Source organism: Galendromus occidentalis, unplaced genomic scaffold (assembly GCF_000255335.2).
Source record: "Galendromus occidentalis unplaced genomic scaffold, Mocc_1.1 scf7180000077450, whole genome shotgun sequence".
In the NCBI taxonomy this organism is placed as follows: domain Eukaryota; kingdom Metazoa; phylum Arthropoda; class Arachnida; order Mesostigmata; family Phytoseiidae; genus Galendromus; species Galendromus occidentalis.
In genome coordinates this window covers 612,679-623,310 of record NW_003805438.1, presented here as the reverse complement: position 1 = coordinate 623,310, position 10,632 = coordinate 612,679, and positions in this window count along the sequence as shown.

The following is a 10,632-nucleotide window of genomic DNA, read 5'->3' as shown; positions in this document are numbered from 1 at the left end:
GTCCCTCCTCCTCCTCCGACTGGAGCCACAATGAGCTGTAAATCTGTCATCTGTCATCCTCAGCGGACGACTCAATCTGAGAATGAATAAATCGGAGAACGTGTCTCTCGCATCTCCGGCGGGCGAATTCGTCGGGAATCAAGCTCTCGGTCCGCGAGCTGTCGTTCTCAATCGTAAGTTCGCGGCTTAATCATCCGAGCTGCTCGAGAGCGGCTCATCGCCATGTCTTCGGTCAAAGTTGCAGTGCGCCCTTATGAATTCTAGGGCGTTCCATTGTCATCTTCGGTTGCTTGGCCAGCGGTTCTCGAGTTCTCTTCAGCCTCGAGAGGAGGAGAGAAAATGACACCTCCATGGCCGTAAGCAGCACCATGATCAATGCTGCTCACAGAGCGTTAGTCGACAGCGAACGTCGACGAAAAATCCCGTCTGCTTCACAAAGCCTTCCTCTCGATCGTCGTCAAGCCCTTCGCAGGGACGGAGCTCTTGAACCAAAAGCCCAGATATCGATGATTTATTTCTGGAAATCCTTTTCGCTCTTGACTCCGTATTTATTTTCCTTCTTTTCTTTCCAGCCGTGGCTACTTTCGACTAACGGTACGGGGACGACCACCTCCTCGGATCGGCGCGTTTCTTGCCTGCTTCTCCCGGCCACTTCGCGCCTCACGCTGGGCGGAAAATTTACAGCTATTGACTTCGCCATTTTTCGGCCACGGTCGGGAAGGCGCAAAATCCTTCCCCAATCCCTTCTTCCTCCTTTATCTGCCTACAGAAGGATGGAGAAGGCGAAAAACCGTTTTCAGTGAGCTGCATCGAGAGTCAGCAGAAAAAATTACATATGTATGACCTGATTGAATTCATTCCACGACCCTTTCGCTCGATCGAGAGGTGCTAAAATCACCAGCGGTATGCTCGAGCGAGAACCTCATGACACCTCTGATAAACCTCTAGATTTCAACTTTCGGGAACTGCTCAGCGGACACAATGACAGATCGAGGTCGAAGGAATTCGATCGAAGCCCAAGCCGAGCTATCCGCGGTCGATCTACCGAATGCGGGAGCACACGTGTGCTGCTCCTCGAAAATCATCGGACTCGTCATCGGGAAGTCTCTTCAGTTTTTCGCCGGAAATTCTCGCAAACACTCCTCATGGAATTTTCCTTTCGAGTTCTTCAGCGCATCTGTGCTTCGTATCTGTTGGGCTCCTGTGTACCGTTGAAACAGCTCCGATTTCAGCTAGACACGAGCCGTCTCCCAGAATTTCAGAAAAACATCCTCGCGCAGTCGTCCTCGACTCCAGAGGAGATGCAGTGAGGATTCCCGCGCCGCGTCCTTATACGAGACCAGAGAGTTCCCGACCCAAATGGAGTTCAAACACAATGCGTGAAGACGTTCCCCGCCGATAGTGAAAGGAGAATCTGGTCTGATAGAAGAAGCCATATCGTAAAGTTCCTCTTTGTGGACCGACGTCGTCTGCATGACAAATAAAGTAACGGCAGGCTATAACCTCTGTCCTCGGCTTTGGTGTTCGCTGTATAATAGACCGTCGATATGCAACGACTTACGAGGTAGGAAGAAGCTCTCGCTGTCCGTAGTTTTCTCTGTTCGGCTCCGTCGATTTCTGTCTCGCTCGTTACCTTCGGTGTTCTGCCGCTAGTCCCACGAGCGAGCACTGAGCATCGTCCGGACACTCCCCATCCAAGACACTTGTTTCTTTCCGATGTATGACACCACGTCCCCTCGCCGGTTCTCCGCTTGGACAGGAATCACGGACGGAGATCACAATACCGTGGTCACACACAGACGTGGATTCCACGCAACCCACGATTCCTAGAAAAACCTCTTGAATGAGACGCGCTCGAGCTCCAGACACGCGTGGTTGCTTCGCTCGAGCAGAGGATCGACTCTCCGGCAGATTTCTGGCACCGAAAGCGCATGTCTGGATCTTTCCCGATGAGAGCGGCCTTGAACTTCACTGAAGTTTCCCTCGCCAGGCGGAGACCGGCTTGGAACCGTCTCAAGAGAGAAATTTCCGAAAGGAGGCAGGCTAGACGCGTCTGTCAATCGAGCGTTCCTTTGTATGTGGAATCATTTTTTTTCGTGTGCTCCCATCAATATTTCCCGCTGCTTTGTCAGATGCTGCGCGTAGCGACTTGATTGTGGAATTGATCGATGATGCTCCGATGTCGCTTCATTAATTCTGCCCTGTCGGGTCTTTAGCTGGAATAAGCGGGGCTCAAAGTTCTGTCGCGTACTCTAGTCTAGATTGACTCCGGCTCCCCCATTTTCAAACGAAATCATGCTCCCCTCAGCCCTCCAGAAACGTGAGCGACGGAATAGTGAGCTATCTCAGAATCCGCTCTGAGGTGGGTATTTTGTCTCCGAATCCGTCGAGGAGGCGATCGGGATCCCCGACTTCGCTTTCGGGGTCAATTATTATTGACAGAAAGGTACCGCACTGCGACGCACTCGAGAAAGAAATGGAGACGAAAGGCAAGTACAATCGAGAAGTCTCATTGGGTTTTTTTTCGCGAGACGCTTCTGCATCCGAATCAGTCGACTCAACTTTAGGCATCGACCACGAACTCGATACGCGTCGGCGTTCTCGAACGTTCTAAACGAAAAAAAGGAAATAATGAAAGTCTTTCCTATTTGCTCACCGGAGCTCATCTTACTCCCAAGCAGGCTTGTTTCCGAACGATGCACGGAAGGAACCCGGGTTCCTTGTAGGGGAGAGGGTCGGGAGGGGGGGGGCAGGTAGACGCAGAAGACACGGGGTACGGAGTTGCAAGACTCGAATGGGAACAGAAAACGAGAAAATACTTTCGCTCGCGTGACGCACGGTAATGATGACGGATTTCACAATCATCACAGCGGTTTCAAAACGCCTGGTCTGGCTCAATCATTTTTGAGAAGAACTTCTGAGAAAGTAAAACTGCTGACAACGTTCGCTTGTCTGCAGCTGTCTACGTCGAAGCGCAGTTCATGATACACGGAGCGAAAAGAGAAAGCACACATCTGTGAAATATACAACATAAAAAAACTTTGAATAGACAGCCGTAAGCGAGACCGAATGTCCGCAGCGGAACTTTTCTCTCGAGCTTCCGTTCAGCCTTAGGGCATACCGTCTAAAATGTCTGTGAATCAGTCTGTCTCATCTGCGAAATATCCTAGGGATGATGGGAAGTGACAAGGGAGAGGAAGAACCGGAGCTATCACCGTTCAGGGAATATGGGCGACCAACTCTTGAATTTCCGCCGAATAACTCCGGGCGGAAACTTTCAGAAACCTACCTGGGGGACCGATCGGTCGGGACGAAACGCCTGAATTTATTCTTGGCCGCCGTTTCGCATAGAGGTGCTCCGACTTATCAGCGATAAGTTCGTCGCGCCATGTCGCGTTCGACGACGATATCTTTGGGCTACGTCAACGTGAGCGAGGCGAACGTCTGAATTTGAAGCGTTTTGCTGCTTCTTGTCAATCGAGAACTCGATGAAATCGATAGGAGCCTCGCCGGATTCCAAGATTTTTTCATCCGTCGCTCATTGGGAGGATTCCATCGTTGCGACTATTTTCAGGCTTGTCCGATCGACAAGGAGCTCAATTCTTTCCAGAATGAAAGGATGGATGAGATCGACGGCTCTCGGTGTCAAGCTTAATATCTGATCGTAATTCGTGACCTCGCCCACCATTCCATGAGCTCCCTCGACGATTCCGCTTGTAACTCGTATCCAGGTCATATCCAGTTACGGGTCAGAATCTATTTCCAGCGTTGACACTCACTCAGACAAAAAGTCCCTCAGTGACCGGGAGCTTCGCGACAGGGTCGGAGTCCGACAATCAACAAGCGTGAAGTGCCGACGACTGCTGCTTTCTACTTCACATTTCAGAGCCGGTCGGGAAACGGGCGATATAAGCTAAATGACCGCTTTCGTCTCTCTCTGACACAGTCGTTCCGAGTCGAATCTCGAAAGCTCATTCATTTTCGGCTGGAATTTTCCAGGCTGGTAGAGTAGGGTTTCCTTCAAGCGCCTCGTAGAATTTCTGAAATAACTAATTGCAGAACTCGAACAATCGCTTAACGTTCAGCTTCTGAAAAGAGAATGTTCAGTCCTGGAGCTCGCTCTCCGGTGATATTTGCATCGGACCAGGATCCCTCTCGCAGATTACATCAGAGATAGTAAAGTCTTGTCGCACCGCGATCGAGAACGAATCCTTTATCACGAACAAATCGTAGACTATACGACGAGAAAACGTATATACACAGAGCTGTTGTAGACTTCGATATCGACTCAAAAATGTTTCTTTCAAGATTTGTTCTTTGCTTCACCCGGCAGAAGCGAATCGGCGCTGCCCTGCCGCTCGGGAGCTTGCTCGTCGTCTCCAGCCTTCTGCGATTCTTCGTCCGGTTCGTTCTCCGGGGCCGTTTCCTCTCCGTCCTTCGCTCCGTCCCCTCCGTCTTTTTCGTCGTCCCCGTCGTTTTCATTATCCTCGGCGTTTCCTCCTCCTTCTTCCTCTTTCTTGTCCCCACCGGACTCCACGGCATCTCCATCAGCCTCTCCCTGCAATCAAAGCGAGCATCGAATGCCGAGTTGTCCTGTCCGAAATCATAACCCTCGTAAAGCCTCATTGCTTCTTCTGGGAAGGGCGAGCGAAGGCAGTCAGAGTAGCAGTTGAACGGTAGAAATTTCAGCTGCATCTGCAACAGCCGCAGCGGAGAGACCAGCGATAGTCAGAGCGGAGGGACCGCAGCGGCAAGCCTTTTGGAATTCTCGCGAGTGGAATCGAGCGCTAGGACGCGAATTTAGGCCCCAGCGGCGATGGTCATGACAGCTTTCCGTCGAAACGAGCAGGACCAGAGCAGGACTCGCAACAGAATGGCGGAAGGGAGTTAATGGAAGGAGGTGGAGGTAACAATCGGAGGACTAATTGGGATATCAACTGCACGAATGGGAATGGATTCAGTGGCGGGAATGAGCTGAGCATCAACAGTTGCTGAGGGAGAGTACGACAGTGGTAGGAGGAGCCGTTTAGGGACGCAAGATTGGACGCGCGAAAAACGGAGACCGGAGGAACACGGGGTCGCCACGCGTCGCACTGTCGAAGGCTCAAGCTCACGGCTCAACAGGATGGCGGTGCTCCAAGCCTGAATTCCGGAGAGCCGGAAATCATTCGACACGATTTCTTGCGGGTGAGAATACGTCCTTCTACTGTAGGACCATCAGGACGGGCCGCTTCCGGCAGATCGAGCTGTGTGCGACGACTGACACAACTGAAGGCAGCGAGCCACGGGTCCATATATGGGGGAATCAGGCACGGCTAGATGGGTACGAAATTCTAAGATACGAAGCCGAAAAACTTGCACGCAGCCCTGGCTTACGCTTACTCCTCCACAGAAATTCCTCGTCCTGGAGAAAAATTCAGGATCCACACATGCGATGACTCGAGTAATGTCACGAAAATGTCGACAACGCGACGTCGTCGAAGTCTCTCACGATACGGTCGACGACGCCGGGTTTTCTAATTAGGCAGGCGATTACCTCGACGATGACGGCGGAATAAACCTCTACGCAGGCTTGTTGTCGAAAAGCGAATGAACTTACGTCTACAATCTAGAATGCTCGGCGGATGTGAATGAGCGGCAGATGAAATAAGGAGCCCGTATGATGAGTGTATGCGACTGCTGATGTCAACAAGCTCTGACGAGAACCTTGCGCTATACTCCAGGATCAAATTCTCTCCTCATTTGTTCAGGTAGGTCCGTGTACTCAAATCATTCATATCTGCTATACTGATCAGCACGGGGCTTGAAATTGAGCTTCCATCAATCACTGATATTCACTTCCGAAATGCGATTTCGAAATTTTGAGCACTGTTCTCTCTAGGTTCGACATAAGTAAATGATCAACCCTAGCCCGCTTCATCAGCTCCATCTTCGGCCTGAAAAAACATGCGTTCCTCAGAATCGATTTTTGTCGCGAATTAAATCGTTGTTTGTGGCAGTTTTCCGCCGGAAGACGTGGGATGTGGAGATTTCTCGCATTCCGAGCTCCTTGGGAACTCCCTCAAGCTCAATACCGTGGTTCGGACGACGACAAACTCTAATGGACGATGCGAAGCGAGCAGCCATTAATTCACTTGATTGATTCCATGACCCTTGCATCAATAATGACAATATGTATTGAGAGGAATCATGCAAATGCATAGACGGCAGAACAGCAGCGCCCGCGTCAGAAACAGCAGGGCCCGACCGAGGATCCAGCCAGCGGCTCAGAGGTCGTCCGGACAGCTGTTTTCGAACTGCCTATAAACGACTATGGGAATCATTTCGTGACACCGAAGCATACGGCCTAACCTTGTTTCCTTGCGCAGTCATAAAAAGCGAGCGGTAAAAAGTTTCCTAATGGAGCGTCAGGAAGATGAATGGCTCAAACACAACAACAACGGCACAAGCGACGACAACTACTCTGATAACGACCACTGAGAGGGGCGGCGATAGATAAATGCGAATAAATGAAAAAGAAAGCAACAAACAGGAGACGCACCGTGATATCGAGGACATTGATGCCCACCCTCGCGATACCTGTTTTTTTCTGCGCTGGTGGGAAAACTCCTTAGTAAGGTCAACACAAGAAGGAAGGATCAGGAAATCAGAGGAACGCTTGCCGAATGTGATAGGCGGGAGAAATCAACTTAAGGATTGGCTTCCCATTGTCAACAATGGCGGTATTTCGTTTCGCCAATCTCGTTCGTGCGAGGAATTCCCGAGCAAATAAGACCCAAAACGTGCGCCTGAGAGATGTCCAACCATGCGAAACATTCCACAGACTGGTAGATCATAAGTGCGGGACCCGGGAGGGATATGCGTTGGTGCGCGGTTCGGAGGAGGGGAAACAGGATCGTCGGAGAACTCACGGCTTCCTCGTCGACCTCTTCTTCCTCGTCGGCTTCACCGCAGAGGCAATGCTTCGAAACTGCGCATCCGCATAGCGCAATGCCTAGTGTGAGGATTGCGAAACTGAACGCGATCAGCATAACGGCTGTTAACCAGTAGTTGTAATTGATCTGTGGAACGATTTGTTCGAGTTTCGGATTCCGTCCCTTTCATTCCGATTCATCCAAATTCTTGGACCGAATGAGCTCCGACCGTCTACCGGGACCCCTCCAAAAACCTACTATAGAGGACCTGTCCTGAGGAGACAAATGAAAACCTACGCTGGCTTCTTCACGCAGCATCATCAGAAGTATTCCTGTTGTTGCGGCAGACAGGAGGAATCCTGAGCAGAGACAAATCCCTGCGGCGCTGTAGCACGCCTTCGTGCCTTGGCTCACCGTCATTTCAAAGTTTTGACCCCTGCAAGAAAGTTGTCGGATTTGATTACATTCTTTCCGTGTAGAGACAGAGCCAGGAGAATTCCAGTCGCACGAGGAAGGTGAGCCTTTCTCCGTATACAGAAGTAGTTCTACTCCGGACCGATCGAATGATCCCGGCAATCCCAAAGGATTATATTTTCTGTCGTCTCAGCTACGAAGAGTTATGATTTGTGATTTATGATCACCTGATCCCTCGCGATTCAGATTCACGGTCGCTAAAATAAAACCAGCTCCCATGCGGCCACGAGAGCTCAAAGACATTCGGTCAGACCGAGAGAATGCGTCTCACTCCTGTTTCCCGTCCATAATGATCAAACAATTGTTTTTTAAAATACCCCCATCGCAAGCGGGGGATTCGCGATTTCACCTCGGGCGGGTGCTATCGGCTGGGCTACGCGAGCCCACTTGTAGAATGAGTGCTTACTTGGGATCGTCCATAACTGAGCATTCATTCCGGAGGAGCTTGACTCATGGCTATCATCGGATTCCCGGAGAAGGTGCTGGTCATCGCTATACTTCCTGGATCCCCTTCTAACATTCGGAGATCCGATGTGGCATATTGTGTTCCAGCTCTAGTGGACTTACACCCCAGATACCTCTCGACCTTGTCGTGGATCGTCGCCGCCCGACCAATCCACCCACACGGTTGCTCCGGTCACGGGGAATAGCCGATGCAAGAGTCGACCCGCGGAAACTTTTCCGCGGGTGACATTATTGGTCGAGACTTCGGGAGGATTGGAGAGCTCGGGGTCCCCCCTCATCAGGTCGACCGGCGAACAAACGAACGAACAAGATTCGATCGAATCCAGGATCTCTCCCTGATGAGGACGTCTCGAGGATTTCGATCTCGATGAATACGTAATCTCTAGTGCAGAGGTTGCGTCCATAGGGACACACGCAGCCACTTCCGCCTGTCCCAGATTACATGTAATCGTGTGTTGTCGACCTCTGGCCTTTGTTTATGCCCTACCTCGAACGGGATGTCGATACTTTGCGCGGAAGCAGAGCTCAACCCCATCGATTTATGCAACAATACGGATATTCGCGGCTTTCCTCTCAGGAAGGGCCCTCGGGGCTCCATCAGGTAGATCTCACTTAGTGACTGAGTTTCGATTTCCTCATTGCGTATTCGAGACCCTTATGAGCTAAACCCGTCGATATTCCGTCCCATCGCCGAGACCGAAATTCTGTTTACGTCACTAAAGTCACCGGATAATCAGCTGATTTTGTTGCAAAAATAACTCGTATCGCAATAAATGGGAGAAAAATCGCAAAGAAGAACACCGACAAGCTTTTCGCGTTCCGGTTTGGATCCATCGCTCCGGGGCAACTCTACGCTGCGTTGGGGGGACCAGGGTCTGGAAACGTCTTAGCAGAAATTCAGGCCGCCCGAAATAACTCCGCGAGCTGGTTGCGAAAGCGGCATTCCACGTCTATGCGGAATAGAGCTACGCTCACTAAAAACAGAGAACTGCTCCCGGAACGGGACGGGCATGCTCGTGCGCCGAACAATAATGAAATTCCAAAAAGTACGCGGATTTTCTCGGAGCCGTTCGGAATACCGGAGGCGGATACGTATGCGACGGGCGCCGAGTCCAGGCTCCGAGCGCGCAATGAGCGCAGAAAACTCATGAAGGTCGGGGATGGAGTTTTTCTCTTTCATGCCGGCTACGTATTCCGTGCGATTAGAGAGGTTTCCTCCCCTCGCTCGGGGAAACCGTCAGCGTCCGAACAAACCATTCGTTCGTCGGGGTATGTTTCGATCTTGCAAGAGGAGCCCACTCCAGAGGAAATGCTCTAAGATGCCTTTGGGGCACTGGAGCCAGATCTTGTTGGGCACCGGATACTGACGAATGCTGACAGCAACGGGATACAGGACGGACAGCCGCGAGAAAGCTGACAGGGGAGGGAGTATCGGATCGGGGCTCGGGATTCGATCCGAGGAGAAAGCGAATTGGACGTTCGGCTTCAGAGGATACCGGAGGAAGGAATCAGTCGGCTCGCCATCCACTCGACCCTCATGTGTCTTCGGAGGGTCTGAAGAGAGCTCATCCCATTCCTGCTGCTAGCCAATACGGCGCGGCGGCGCAGGTGTCTCTGCATGGAGAAACAAAAAATTCGAGCTGTTTCGAGCTCGAGATTTGTCCGACGTATCTGGATATTGTGGTCATCAGGGAAAGCCTCCGGAAGCAGTTGAGTCTCGACTCGAGCTCAGACAATCGACCCAGTAACCCATTTATTAGTATATTGACCACTCGAGCCATGGAGCATGCACGTTCGGGCGTCGCTCCTAATGGGATCGCTCACTCAGCTGTGCGAGAGCATCGCGCTTATCGCAAATCGCTCCCGTTTCGTTTAGCTTAGCTTGAGCCCGTTGTCCTTTGAGGAGACATTTCCTGGTTGTTCCCGGTTGATCAATGAGAGGGGACCAGTTCGATACGGACCGACCGGACGTGGCGTCAGGCAAGTGTAGGGGGGAAGGGGATGATGCTCGGAAAACTTGACTTTGACTCTGACTCGACTAAAATGCCCGATTTCTAGAGAGATCGGTTTCCGCGAGGGACGCCGATCGGGAATTCGGCGGGTGGAGTTCACATGCGAGGATGACACGTAAAGTCAGGCCTCGTTGTCACAACTCGCAAGTTGATAGCCTTTTAGGCCGAAACACGCAGCGCCTTTTGAACGCTCTGAGGCCGCGGTCAGTGGAACGTGCTTCTAGGTTGATTCTGCACGTCCAAGCTGCTGACCTGGATAATTCTTCGCGTCGGATCGCATGCTGTATTACGTTCTAGGGGCTCGATGAATCTCGGAGGAAGAACCTACCGGCGACTACCGTGAGACGATAGGGTCAGGTCGAATCGGGCCTAAGAGGTCGGACATCACCGCTGCCAGTGTCTCGAGTTCTGAAATTCGAAAATCGTCATGCTCGATTATGTTCCGGAAAAATACGGAGCCATTAGTAGCGCGTCGATGGAGCCGTTGTTTCGTGAGCGGCTAGTCGTTGCGTCATGGTTGCAAGCGGTGCAATGAATGAGTTTCTTCCCGACGCTGCGGAGCTCTAAAGCTGCCACTCTCTGTCCCCGGAGAATGTGACCCTGTGTACGCGTACTCCCTCGGCGGAGAGAAGTATCGACCGATAAGAAGTATCCGGCCGATGTTCCCTTTACATCCAAAGTTATTGTGAGCTGCAGAAGAATTAGTCGCGGAATGGATCTTTTACTGAATAGAGTCAGGTCGCGGACTGAAATAGCGCGGTTGAGTC